The sequence below is a fragment of the Mauremys mutica genome, chromosome 18, assembly GCF_020497125.1.
Source record: "Mauremys mutica isolate MM-2020 ecotype Southern chromosome 18, ASM2049712v1, whole genome shotgun sequence".
In the NCBI taxonomy this organism is placed as follows: Eukaryota; Metazoa; Chordata; order Testudines; family Geoemydidae; genus Mauremys; species Mauremys mutica.
Genome location: NC_059089.1, coordinates 19,113,124 through 19,126,340, shown reverse-complemented (window position 1 = coordinate 19,126,340; position 13,217 = coordinate 19,113,124). Strand labels below are relative to the sequence as shown.

At 40.5% G+C, this 13,217-nt stretch overlaps 1 protein-coding gene across 3 annotated transcripts in view; it reads left to right on the top strand.

Annotated features, from left to right (window-relative positions):
• The window catches only part of RAPGEF1 (Rap guanine nucleotide exchange factor 1), a 127,411-nt gene that overhangs the window by 35,982 nt on the left and 78,212 nt on the right, over positions 1–13,217 (top strand). Inside the window, exon 1 of one of the 3 annotated variants that reach the window (XM_044992770.1) lies at positions 3,234–3,273. The exons of the other annotated variants lie outside the window; for them this stretch is intronic. The gene's annotated coding sequence lies outside the window, so the exon portion shown is untranslated. Of the gene's footprint in view, positions 1–3,233; positions 3,274–13,217 lie in introns of those variants that run through there. 3 annotated transcript variants of the gene reach the window in all.

The following is a 13,217-nucleotide window of genomic DNA, read 5'->3' as shown; positions in this document are numbered from 1 at the left end:
AATTGAAACTAATTAACATGCAGCTGAAATTTTACTACATTCTGTGCAGCAAGGGGCAGAAGTGATTTTTGGAATATTGTGCAATGGCATAAGTCAGGGAGGTCCTGAAATAAGCTTTGTTAGAAGTGGGTGGTAGCCCAGTGAAGTTTAAAAGCCACAGCTTTAGGGTAACTATCTAATCACATATCAGCTGAAAAATACTCTGTCCAAGATAGTAGCCGTGGCAGAATCCCTGCAAGATGAGAGGGGGCAGAATCGGTGGTTCTCAGACCTTCGCCTCATCTATGTTCCTATGTAAAGAGTCATTCACGGTGGAAAAAATGCAGTTTTAGCAGAAACAGCCATCTGGTAAAGAGAGGGTTTGACTGGAACCGAACACTTCAGCCATTGATGGTGAAATCTCAGCAAATCAGCTACTCACTACAGGAGAACATTTCCACTATGTTATGCTCACTATCGCAAGGAGATTTCACATCAGAGCTCAGATGATATTTTAAACATGTATTTATTTTGGGGGAAGTCCCCCTTCCTTTCTGCCTTCTCTACAGATTTATTACACTAATTTCATTATTTCACACTTTTTAACAAAGGGAACTGTGTTTTCCCCTCCTGTTTATCATACAGGCTAACTCCAGTTCAAAGCACAGCAGACACTTTCAGGATACAGTCTCAGCTGAGTCAAACCATTATCTACATTTCACACTTTCATATTGTTGGTTTCTGAGAGGATAGGAAGGTTGAAAGGTGCTGCAGCCAAATAGATTATTTTCAACTCAATTTTTGAATGCCCAATTGTCAGGAAGACCTCATTCACACTTAATACACATTCACACCTCACAAGCCTGACAATTAACCACGTGGCTGTTTCAGAGCCTGCACCTGTCCTAGAAAGGCATCAGTTTAAAATACCCTACATCCATTTGCACAAACTGCTTGCTGTGGGAAAACTCTGGTACAATAATAGGAACTTGGAGCCCTGCAGGAACTGGAGAGAGAAAAGGTACCTACAGACTAGGTGACTTTTCAAATAAGGGCTTGTCTACACCATGCAGCTTTCAGCAACAAGGCTGGTGTCGTTAAAAGTCAGTGTGTGTAAACGCTCTTTGTTGGCACTTTTGTCGACAAAATACTTCCAGCCCCGCGAGCAGCGTTAGCTTTGTCGGCAGAAGAGTGCTCCTGCCGGCAAAGCTTTGTTCACACTGACACTTGTGTGGGCAAAACTTTTGTCTTTCGCAGGAGGGGTGCTTTTTAAAGTACCCGTGAAAGACAAAAGTTTTATCGACAACTTTGCAGTGTAGATATATCCTAAGGAGGGAGGGATAGCTCAGTGGTTTGAGCATTGGCCTGCTAAACCCAGGGTTGTGAGTTCAATCCTTGAAGGAGCCATTTGGGGAACTGGGGTAAAAATCTGGGGATTGGTCCTGCTTTGAGCAGGGGGTTGGACTAGATGACCTCCTGAGGTCCCTTCCAACCCTAATATTCTATGATTCTATGAAGAGAGCATTTCCTTAATCTCATATCAGCCTCATTAGTGCTTGCTTGAAGCATCCACTAGTGGTTCATAAGAGAAGATTTTGCATACAGAGTCCGCAGGATTAAATGATCAAATTGAGCCCACTCAAGTGTAGAGACTTTGGAGGACCCCTTAATGGGAAGCATTTTCATTAAGAACCCAATTACCTATGAAAGGCAATAAAAAAAGAAACTTCCCTAGTCCCATGCCTCTTCGGAAGCATCCTTAGACTCACTTGCCTTGCTTGGCAGGGGCAGGACAAAGTGAGGAGCTGATCTGACGTTTTGACTATTATAGGCATCTACAGTTTTTTGAGAGAGAGGTCGCTTGGAGCTATAATACGCTTTACATTTATCACTCAGTCGTCGCTACCACTTTGAAAAGTTACAGAGCCCCACACCTGCCAATGTAGGGCTTATAATCAGAACTCACTCTTTTTTCTTTTTTTAGTAATGAAAGTAGCTGTAAGATTTAATCATGGATGAGATTTTCCACAGGTTCCCCATCCTCTCACCCAGTCATATTCCCTGGAGTTTCTTGGTGCATAGTTCTTTTCCTCAAGAACATAAGGGGTTTGGTTGTTTGACTTTTCTAAAGGATATACCTGGGTAAAATAATAAAGCACAACACCAAAGATGAACTATACTTGTCTCTCCTGCTGAACAGACGCATCATGTCCCATTATAAAAAAAGATGCTTCTCTTTTATTCTTACTTGTCCAGAATCTATGGCTGCTAGATCCATGAACCATGAGAACAGCAAAAGAGGAGTTAATTTTCCTGATATATCTTTGGTTACTTGTATGTATCAAGTGACAAGGTAATATCAGTTGGAGATTTAGCAGAAGGGCAATGGTCTGACCTTTAAATGCCAGTCTAGAGAAGGCCTAAACCAGTGGTTCTCAACCAGGGGTATGTGTACCCCTGTGGGTAGACTGAGGTCTTCCAGGGGGTACATCAGCTCATCTAGATATTTTCCTAGATTTACAACAGGCTATGCAAAAAGCAGTAGCGAAGTCAGTACAAACTAAAATTTCATACAGACAAAATGAGAAAGTAAGCAATTTGTCAGTAACAGCGTGCTGTGACGCTTTTTTGTATTTTTATGTCTGATTTTGTAAGCAAGTAGTTTTTAAGTGAGGTAAAACTTTGGGGATACGCAAGACAAATCTGATTCCTGATAGGGGTACAGTAGTCTGGAAAGGTTGAGAACCACTGGCCTAAACCATCACCACTCTGTCTTGAAAATAGACATTTAATTTGCACATGGGCATTATTAGAAGGACTTTTCTTGTGTCCCTTTAATATTAAAAATATCATGTTGGTGTCATATACCTAACTAAAATATGCTTCAACTCTCCATGTTCCTATCGCCTAGTGAATGAGATTTGAGGTTACCCACCAGGCTGAGTTGAATTGTATACATTTGATGCTTCAGGGCATCTGTGAGCTGAAGGATTCACCTTTGCTACCTTGCATCTGAGCTGCTGAACCTCTGGGCAGGTTGTTAGCAATTATGCTATTCCCAAAGCATCTGAAATAATGCAGCTCTGCTTGCTGGTCTAGAGAAACACCAATGACATCATTCCATAACCTTGGAGACAGATAAACAGCTCCAGCAACATCAGGTTATATAATCTCTCGGCTCTGCGCTTACATCCAGACAGCCACCTGGCTGAAACCAAAATCTAACAAAGATGTAAAGGCTACAAATATGTATGAGAAGAAAGGGGGAAGAGAAATTTTAACTCGAGCGCTATGGTGTGGCCCTTTCTTTGGTCCCGGCATTAATCTGAATGAGATGTTTTAGCTGTGGCTCACAACCTTCCCCTTTTGGACAAGTGCGACTCTGATAGCGTACGTGCAAATCTGAGCCTGCCCAGCTTTATTTTTAAATGTTTGAATTGTCATGTCATTTTGAAAATATTCTCTTAAAGCTTCCGGAGTGCAAGGGGGAGTGTTAAAGGGTCGATTTTAAGCCCTGTTTGCACACAGCAAAGCAATGGGCTCCTCAGCCATTGTTATGTTTGAAACCACCTTCTTAATACACAATTTGGCATTATCTCTGCATTAATGTTGGATTTTCGAAGTGTAAAATTGGCTGTCGTGCTTAGTTAATAGGCAGCACTAGAAGTTTTTATCTCTTGACTAAGGACAGCTTGAACAACAGCAATGGTGGTGGTATTGTGGGGCACTTGACTCACATTTGTGTTGTATTTCAGTGTTGCTGGCACGGGGATGTTACAGACCACATAACCAATGTTGTGATCCCATTTGTACTCACAGGCTTGCGGGGGGTTGTGCAGATTCAGTAAGTGTCTGGGAAGTGGCCAGGGAATGATCAGATATTGCAGAAAGATTTGCTACTGATTCAATAGATGACATCTTTCCTTATGAGTCAGTATCAAACCAATCTGCCGGAGGTGCTGTTTTTCTGAAGAAGTGTAAAGCTAATGTCCTAACCACTTCTTATCAATAAAAAGCCCATGTAACTTTTCTAAAAGAGAAGTCCGGGGCTAGTCCTGGTGTGCTAGATAAATTCAAACTTGAGTAGTTACGTTCTGCCTATCTGAATTACCTCTGCGTTTTCAGATGGATATAGCTTTCTTCTTCATTTCCTGACTTAACCTGTTGTGTAGTGTTGCTATGATGTCCCACCCCATGTGTCTGCATTTCAGAGGTGGGTAAAGTGGTCTCTGTTGCGATCCTTCAGGCTAAAAGATGACTTTCAGTAAACATGAGATAGTCAATCAGACTCTTAACCTGCTACTTGGTTTGGATCATCTCCTCCTACCAACCTGCTGAGTTGCTACTGAGTGAGGGAAGTAGAAATATGAATGGAAGAAGGGTTGTGCTGTAAAATGAATGTTGTTGATTATGATCCAGTGTCTTTCACTGCAGTCGACATGTGGCTGAGCTGATGGGTTGCTCTGTCTGCCTCGCCAGTCCCTTTGCATGACCTGTGAGCTCTTTTCCCCAGGAGGTGCATGCAGCTGGAGATGTCTCATTCATGGTTGCTTAGAAAAAAAATCAAAATCAAAATGTGTTCCCTGACCAATAAAAATGTTTCACTTCCTCTGGAGGCCCTAGAGGGCGGCATAAAAAATAATGAAGCCTGTGAGTCACTGAACACTCCCTGGCCAGCTGAGGAACGGAGCCTCCCTTTTCCATAGAAGTTTGTGTGCTGTCACTGTACATCATTAATGCTCACTAGTTTATGGCCACTCGCTGTAACATTGCCAAGAAAGAAAAAGGGCAATTGGTCTTTCTGCTTCGAAATGCTGGCTGCTTAGAAGGTGACGTGATGTTCAAGGAAAAGTTCCTTTAACACTCCATCAGTGTTATTTGAATTCTAAATCAGCTTCTCCTCCACCTTTTCCTCTGAGCCTTGGCAGCTCTCCTAACACAGAATTTCCCTGGAGACTGACTTATGGCAGCTTACAAACAGCTCCACCTAAGGTACAAAGGTTAGGGTGGGCAAACTTCCTGGTTAATGTAGGACCCTCCCTGCTTTTTTCAAATCTGCTGGGCCCCCTTTCATTTAAGAGTACTCTTTGCCTCAGTCCCTCGACCTGGCAGCAAACACCAGGGGAAGGAGAGACTAGCTTATAGCTGCTATGAGACCAGGCTGCTGTGATGAGTCAGTGAGAGAGTGGTGAAATGTTCTCAGGTTAAAAATGTACGTCCTAGTCCTAGTTCCGCAGCAATTGACATCCCGTCTGATGGCCTTTGAAAATGTAAGGCACCATACAGGCATGACATGATAATAATTATTACATTCCTGAACATCCCTGGGAGACTGACAGGGATGGAGGACATGAACCATAACTGTAAAAACAGTCTCCCCCACAATATCAGAATGAAGTGGTGAATGGCCCTATTGAAAGAATAGAGAACAGATGTTAGTTCGGTCCATGTTTATGTTCATCATCTTCAACTGTTTTTTTTCTTCTGCCTTGCAAGTCATGCACATCCTGCAGATCTACAGTTCTTCTTCTCTATCATCAAGCCTGTGAAAATATATAGTCTTCTGGTCAAGGACCAAAGAGGCCTTATTTCAGAGCCCCTCCCATTACACTATATACTTTACTAATATATATAGACACAGTTCCCCCTGGCAAAGAGTTTATAATCTAAAACGATAAGTAACTCATTAAGGGTTGTGGGCAATGATAATCAAATATAGATAATGTTGATACTCCCATAAATTCACAATTTTTTCCTTATTATAGATGGGTAAAATTCCAAATCTCTTTACCTGCCTCTGAGTCTAGCCATCATAAATTGTCTGATACCTTGTAGTGGTGACAGCAGAGGTGGATCTAGAGAAGAGAGGGTCAAGTGGCTTTACTCTTCTAGGAAAGTCTAATCCAGAGAGGGCTCCCAACCACCATTGTCTCTCATATGACAGTGCATTGCAGTGCCAACTGGACAGGCATTTTGAAGTGTCTGCCTAATTATTTTTTTGCTTCAGAACTCTTAGGATATGTCTACACTGCAAAAACAAACAAACAAACAAAATCCTCCATGGCAGTGAGTCTCAGAGCCTGGTGAGTCTCAGAGAGTGGGTTTCAGAGCAGTGAGTCTCAGAGGGTGGGTTTCAGAGCCTGTGCTCCAGACCAAGTGGGAACATCTACATGGCTATTTTAGTCCCTCACTGCAAGCCCCATGAGCCCAAGTCAATTGACCCAGGCTCTGAGACTCAGTGTGCAGTGTTTTGCAGTAGAAACATACCCACAAAGTCCTTATGAGTCAGAGTTTACTTGAAGCCATGCTACTTGCCTTTGCCTTTTGCAAATGATTGAGCTGTGCCCAGGGAGAAAAATGCCATTTTAATGGGCATCATTGCATAATTCTTGACAAAAGTCCCGTCTGTGTTTGAAGGACCCCTGGCATAAATGGCAGAAACAGTTAGAAATGTGTGCAACAGCTTCGTTACGACACAGGGAGAGAGGCTGTCTGGTTTTATCTGGTGGCTTTTAAGTATGTCCTCCCAGAAAAGGCCTGAGTGGAATAAGATTGTAAGGACATCTTCATTCTTTATAAAGTTCTGAGTTTTAAGGACTGCTTTGAATCTGAAATTGAAGACTAAATTTTAACCTTTTTTAAAGGCTTTGTCTATTCTAAAACTTGGGGGTGGGTGTTGTGTTTCTTTTTTTTAAAACCAACCATATTATCTGTTTGCATGATATGATTCAGATGCTAAATAAGCTGAACATTTTAATTGCAAGTCCCTGCTAGTCCAACTTAGTTGTCTTGATGATTGATCTATGCCACAGTAACCAGTGCCTTTAAAAAAAAAGCCCACACCTGTTTTTGAGATATCTGTAACTGTTCTCTGAAATGCTCTCACAAATCAGACTCCGAACAGCGCCTTACTCATACTGTGTGTGAGTGAAGGATAGAAGGGAGACTGGAAGGTCTGTAGTGACTGATCTGTAGAGTGCTAGAACTTTCACTTTGACTTTAGGGTAAGTCACACACAGCTGGGTTAAGTTGGTGGAATTCACCAGCACCTTAAATGTTTGGCTTTATTTTTACCTAGGACTGTCGATTAATCACAGTTAACTTGTGATTAACTCCAAAAAAATTAATCACAATTAAAAAAATTAATCATGATTAAGCGCACTGTTAAACGATAGAATACCAACTGAAATTTACTAAATATTTTGGATGTATTTCTACATTTTCAAATATATCTATTTCAGTTGCAACACAGAATACAAAATGTACAGAGCTCCCTTTGTATTTTTTATTACAAATATTTGCACTGTAAAAATGATAAACAAAAGAAATAGTATTTTTCAGTTCACCTATTACAAGTACTGTAGTGCAGTCTCTTTATCATGAAAGTTGAACTTACAAATGTAGAATTATGTACAACCCCCCCCCCGCATTCAAACACAAAACAATGTAAAACTGTAGAGCCTTCAAGTTCACTCAGTCCTACTTCTTGTTCAGCCAATTGCTAAGAGAAATAAGTTTGTTTACATTTACGGGAGATAATGCTGCCCACTTCTTAATTACAATGTCATCTGAAAGTGAGAACAGGCGTTTGCATGGCACTGTTGTAGCTAGTGTCGCAACATATTTACATGCCAAATGTGCTAAAGATTCATATGCCTCTTCATGCTTCGGCCATTGTTCCAGAGGACATGCTTCCATGCTGATGACGCTTGTTTTAAAAAAAAATGTGTTAATTAAATTTGTGACTGAACTCCTTGGGGGAGAATTGTATGTCTCCTACTGTTTTACCCACATACTGCCGTATATTTCATGTTATAGCAGTCTCGGATGATGACCCAGCACATGTTGTTTATTTTAAGAACACTTTCACAGCAAATTTGACAAAATGTAAAGAAGATACCAATGTGAAAATTCTAAAGATAGCTACAGCACTCGACCCCAGATTTAAGAATCTGAAGTGCCTTCCAAAATCTGAGCAGGATGAAGTATGGATCATGCTTTCAGAAGTTTTAAAAGAGCAACACTCTAATGTGGAAACTACAGAATCCAAACCACAAAAAAAGAAAATCTACACTGCTTTGGATGGTTATCAAGCAGAACCCATGATCAGCATGGATGCATTTCCCTGGAATGGTGGTTGAAGCATGAAGAGACATGTGACTCTTTAGTGCATCTGGCATGTAAATATCTTGTGACACTAGCTACAACAGTGCCATGTAAACTCCTGTTCTCACTTTCAGGTGACATTATAAACAAGAAGCAGGCAGCATTATCTTCTACAAATGTTTGTCTGAGCGACTGGCTGAACAAGAAATAGGACTGATTGGACTTGTAGGAGCTAAAGTTTTACATTGTTTTGTTTTTGAGTGCAGGGGTTTTTTTTTGTACATAATTCTACATTTGTAAGTTCCACTTTCATGATAAAGAGATTGCACTACAGTACTTGTGTTAGGTGAATTGAAAAATACTATTTCTTTTGTTTTTTCACAGTGTAAGTATTTGTAATCAAAAATAAATTGAGCACTGTACACTTGGTATTCTGTGTTGTAATTGAAATCAATATATTTGAAACTAGAAAATGTCCAAAAATATTTAAATAAATGGTATTCTGTTATTGTTTAACAGCGCGATTATTTTTTTTATCACTTGACAGCCCTAATTTCTGCCATTCATTTGAGCCCAAGTGGAATGTCATCATCTTTCCATTCTAGTGATGTTACAGAACTAGGGCTTTGACTAGTAATCTCCCCTTAAGCAGAGTCTAGTTTAGTCACAGCTACATTCAGCACTTAGACTGATTTATCTCTGTCTTTCCCTGCACCTCTTAATCCTCTGTAGTTTAAAATCAGCCCTTCTTTCCTCATGAGATGTAACATTCTGTCAGCAGACTGGCAAGCAACACAAGTTTGTTCAAACTGACGGTGTTGCTTTTCTCAGCCCATACAACAAGACCGTCACCTAGACAGACCAGCCTTTCTACCTAGCAGCCTTGTGTTATGGCATCAGATGAACATTTAAAGGGTGGAGATTTGTGAGCTGTTCCATTTGCACATGGCTCCAAAGACACTTAGAGCACACTCATATCGCATGAGCTTTCTAAGATTTTGTGTGTGGTCAGAACCCAGACACGTGCCGACATGGGGGAGACTGGCTTTAAAGCTGCGGCAAGGCCATGACTCAACAGCTGGAGCATGTTCAAACACAACAGAGCAAGGTTTCTCTTTAATAGGAGGATGGAATTAGCAATGAAAGGATTGATGTTTTAAAACTGCCAGTTAGAAGTCAAGACATATGAATCCACAGCAAAATAATTTTGAGGGTTTATTTTTCCTTTAAGACCTGAGCAGCAGCAAACTCACCAGACAGATGAAATGGGAGAGGATGGAAAGCCAACAGTTCCTCTGATTTGATTGTATTTTTCCCCTCCAGTTGTAATAGTTCCATCAAGCTTTCTTACCCTGACTTTTTCCCATTAGCTTTGAAGCCATTTGAATGCGCCATATCAAGAAGTACAGAATACCCCACTCCTATGCATCAAAAGGGGAAGAGAGGTTCAAAAGTTCAGTGCTGGTATTCTCATTCAGTGCTGCCTGCAGGTGCTTAATAGGGGTGAGTGTAATATCCTAGAATCATTTTAAATGGATGAAGCATCTAGCAAATCCAATGGCACTTCAGCAAATAGTTCAAAGACGTGGCACCAGAGCTCACGTACTTATGTATTAAGTAGTTTAATATTGTAGCTAGGCGAACAAAATGCAGGAGGACAGTCTTTCATCCACTCACTGCCATGATCATTTCCTGTTCTCCCATGTACATTTTCAAACCACGTAATAGCTGCTCTCCTCTTTCAGCTATTTGCTAGAGAGCCATAGGACGTTAGACATTTTAGTACTGAAGTGAGTAAAAGTAAAAGGATTTTTCAAAGCAGATCAGTTCCATGATAGCAGATCTAGTAAGTCCTACACAGCTGTGCTTTTTTCTTTTGGTGTTTTTGCCTGTATTTGTAAAAGCCTTGTTAACTTACATCCTTCTGAGCCAGTGCATTCCTACTTGTTGCTACTTAAGCATAATTTCTCTTTTGACAGTCCACACATATGCAACTCATTGAGAAAATGTAGATTGTACAAATAATACTTGACCAATATGTCTATTTGAACAGTGACAGCACCTGAGAGACAGAAAACATTTATCGCTGTTCAGTGTATGAATAACCTCAATTGGATTTATGAGAGTGTGGTGAGAGGTATAATCCAAGTGTTTTAGCATAGAATTGGAAATCAAGAAGTTCTGCATCCTAATTGCAGCTCCAACACTGACTCCCCTCCATGGTTTGATTGGGCAAGTCACTTTACCATCTCATGCCCGTTTCCCATCTATGAAATGAGGATAAAATAAGTATTTGAAGATAAATTAGATCTGTTTATAAAGTGCTTTGAACATAAAAAGTGATATTGTAAGTGGAAAGTAAAATTTTGTTGAATGTAAGAGAGTATTGGGGGTTGGTAGGTGAGCCATTCACTTAAACATAAATGCAGCAAAATCTTGTGACCAGGAGAATTAGGAAACATGCTCATTGTAGACAAAAAGACCAGGTAGGAAATAAAAGTTGCATTGTTTACGATCTTCAAAGTAGGGCATCTTAAGGGCCTGTAGATGCGGAATATCATCTGCCTTAAGCTAACAAAACCGCTGATTTAGGTCATTTAAATAGAGCCAAAGAGTCCTTTGGCATCTTATAGATTAGCAGATGTATTAGAGCAATATGTCTGTTAGTCTGTAAGGTGCCACAGGACTCTTAGTCTGGATCTGTAAAAAGCGACAAACATGACTACCCCTCTGATACTGGTTTAAATAGGATCCTTGCCTCTCAATGGTGGAGGAGTCAGAGATGCATTCTATTGCCACTACCATTCTTTTCCCTCTAGATTAATTATTCTAATTGCAGTGTTTGCCTGAATATTTAAAGGACTTTGATCCATGCCTTCTCCTGCCACATGTGAATGTGTGTAAAACCCTGACATACTGTGCAAATTAGATACCACTGGTGTCTTTGCAAAAGTAAAGAACAAAAGCGTTCTCAAAGCGGTTGGGAAGTGCTGACCACAGTGACCTTGAGGACTCGGGGGTGGGGCTGGGAGTGTTTAAGAGTTTGGAGACCCCCATGGATGTAAAGCAATGACGTAAATTGTTGCTAAGTCAGGATGCCAGCTGCTCTGAGCGATATTTCAGGTCGATTGATGTATGTCTGGTTTTGCCTGCAACAGCCAGGGATCATTATGTGTTCCTCGGTGGATTTAAAAAACAGAAATTAAACAGCAGCTGGTGGCACGGGATACACTTTGAAAAACACCTAATTGGAGAACAGTTCTGCCAACCTACCATACACTTAAGAATTTTTCTCTCTCTTCAAAACATTCCCCTCTCCCCACATAGGACCACATCCAGTTGTCATGTGTCTTTGTTTTAAAGAGGAGTTCCTCTTATTCCAATGCCAGCTTCCAGTCTGAAGTTATGACCTGTTGGTAACATCCTAATTGTTTCCACAGCAACCAGTTGTGATGGCATAAAATACTGCAGCAAAAGCAAATGAATTATTTTTAAAAATATGCAGTTTTTATGCAACTAACTGTATTAACAAAATATTTTCCCACAGGCACCAAGTCTTTAAATACTTAAATGTTTATAGGTGTCTTTAAGATACCATGAGCCTTAACTTAGAAGCTATAACAAGAAAATGTCCAGCCCTTTCTGTTAATGACATGTATGTAACCCAGCCACATCTAGCCCGTTTGACATCACTGGGCTGAGTAATGAATAGATTGTTCCATGCACTGTCTCATGTGCAGAAACGTACTGGTGGATGGAACCACCAGAAACACTGAAAACCTGTTTTCCAACTTTTCTGGCCTCTATAAAATCCTTAAAAGGCATAATTTTATGTTACATTAGCCTTTGTCTACATTCGATCAAACTGATCTCTGACTTCACTGGTGTCACTCCTGGGGTACACTTGCTTGTTGCATTGAACCAGACTTGGGTTATGAGGTTCTCATATGGTGTCTTTTATTGGTTGAGGGCTGCGGAAATGGGATTTTCCTTTTCATTTGCTGATTTACTTGAGTGATTGGTATGGATGAAGGAATATAACAGGTGGTGCCTCCCATGTTATGAATATGAATAGCTGAATATTCTGCCTATATTGTAAAGCTGTATATTATAGTTATAGCTTGAATGGTCTTACTCCCCCACAAAAAAAACCCCATGTTACTAGAAGGGGGAGAGATGTAATTTGACCTGTCAAAATCAGCTTTTCAAAATTTACGTTTAGTTTAAACACCCCTCTCCTATGGGAACAATAGATAGTTATTTTTAGTTTCTAAAAGATCTTAACTCTGACCTCCTAGCTTTCTGAAGTTATGAGTGACTGACTGACTAAACCTTCCTTGGAAAGTTGAATCTGCTGTCTAATCGATTGATTGGATTTCTTTAGCTTACACCACTTTATCTAGTAGGTTTCTTTCTTTCTTTCCTTCCTTCCTTCCACTGTTACATAAGAACGACCATACTTGATCAGACCAAAGGTCCATCTAGCCCAGTATTCTGTCTTCTGACAGTGGCCAGTGCCAGGTGCCCCAGAGGTAATGAACAGAACAGGTAATCATCAAGTGATCCATTCCCTGTCTCTCATTCCCAGCTTCTGGAAAACAGAGGCTAGGGACACCATCCCTGCCCATCCTGGCTAATAGCCATGGATGGACTTATCCTCCATGAATTTATCTAGTTCTTTTTTTGAACCCTGTTATAGGCTTGGCCTTCACAACATTCTCTGGCAAGGAGTTCCACAGGTTGACTGTGCGTTGTGTGAAGAAATACTTCCCTTATTTGTTTTAAACCTGCGGCCTATTAATTTCATTTGGTGACCCCTAGTTCTTGTGTTGTAAGAAGGAGTAAATAACACTTCCTTATTTACTTTCTCCACACCAGTCATGATTTTATAAACCTCAGTCATACTCTCCTTCAGTCATCTCTTTTCCAAGCTAAAAAGTCCCAATTTTATTAATCTCTCCTCTTATGGAAGCCATTCCATATCCCGATCATTTTTGTTGCCCTTTTCGGAACCTTTTCCAATTCCAATATATCTTTTTTGAGATGGGACGACCACATCTACATGCAGTATTCAACGTGTGGGCGTACCATGGATTTATATAGAGGCAATATGATATTTTCTGTCTTATTAT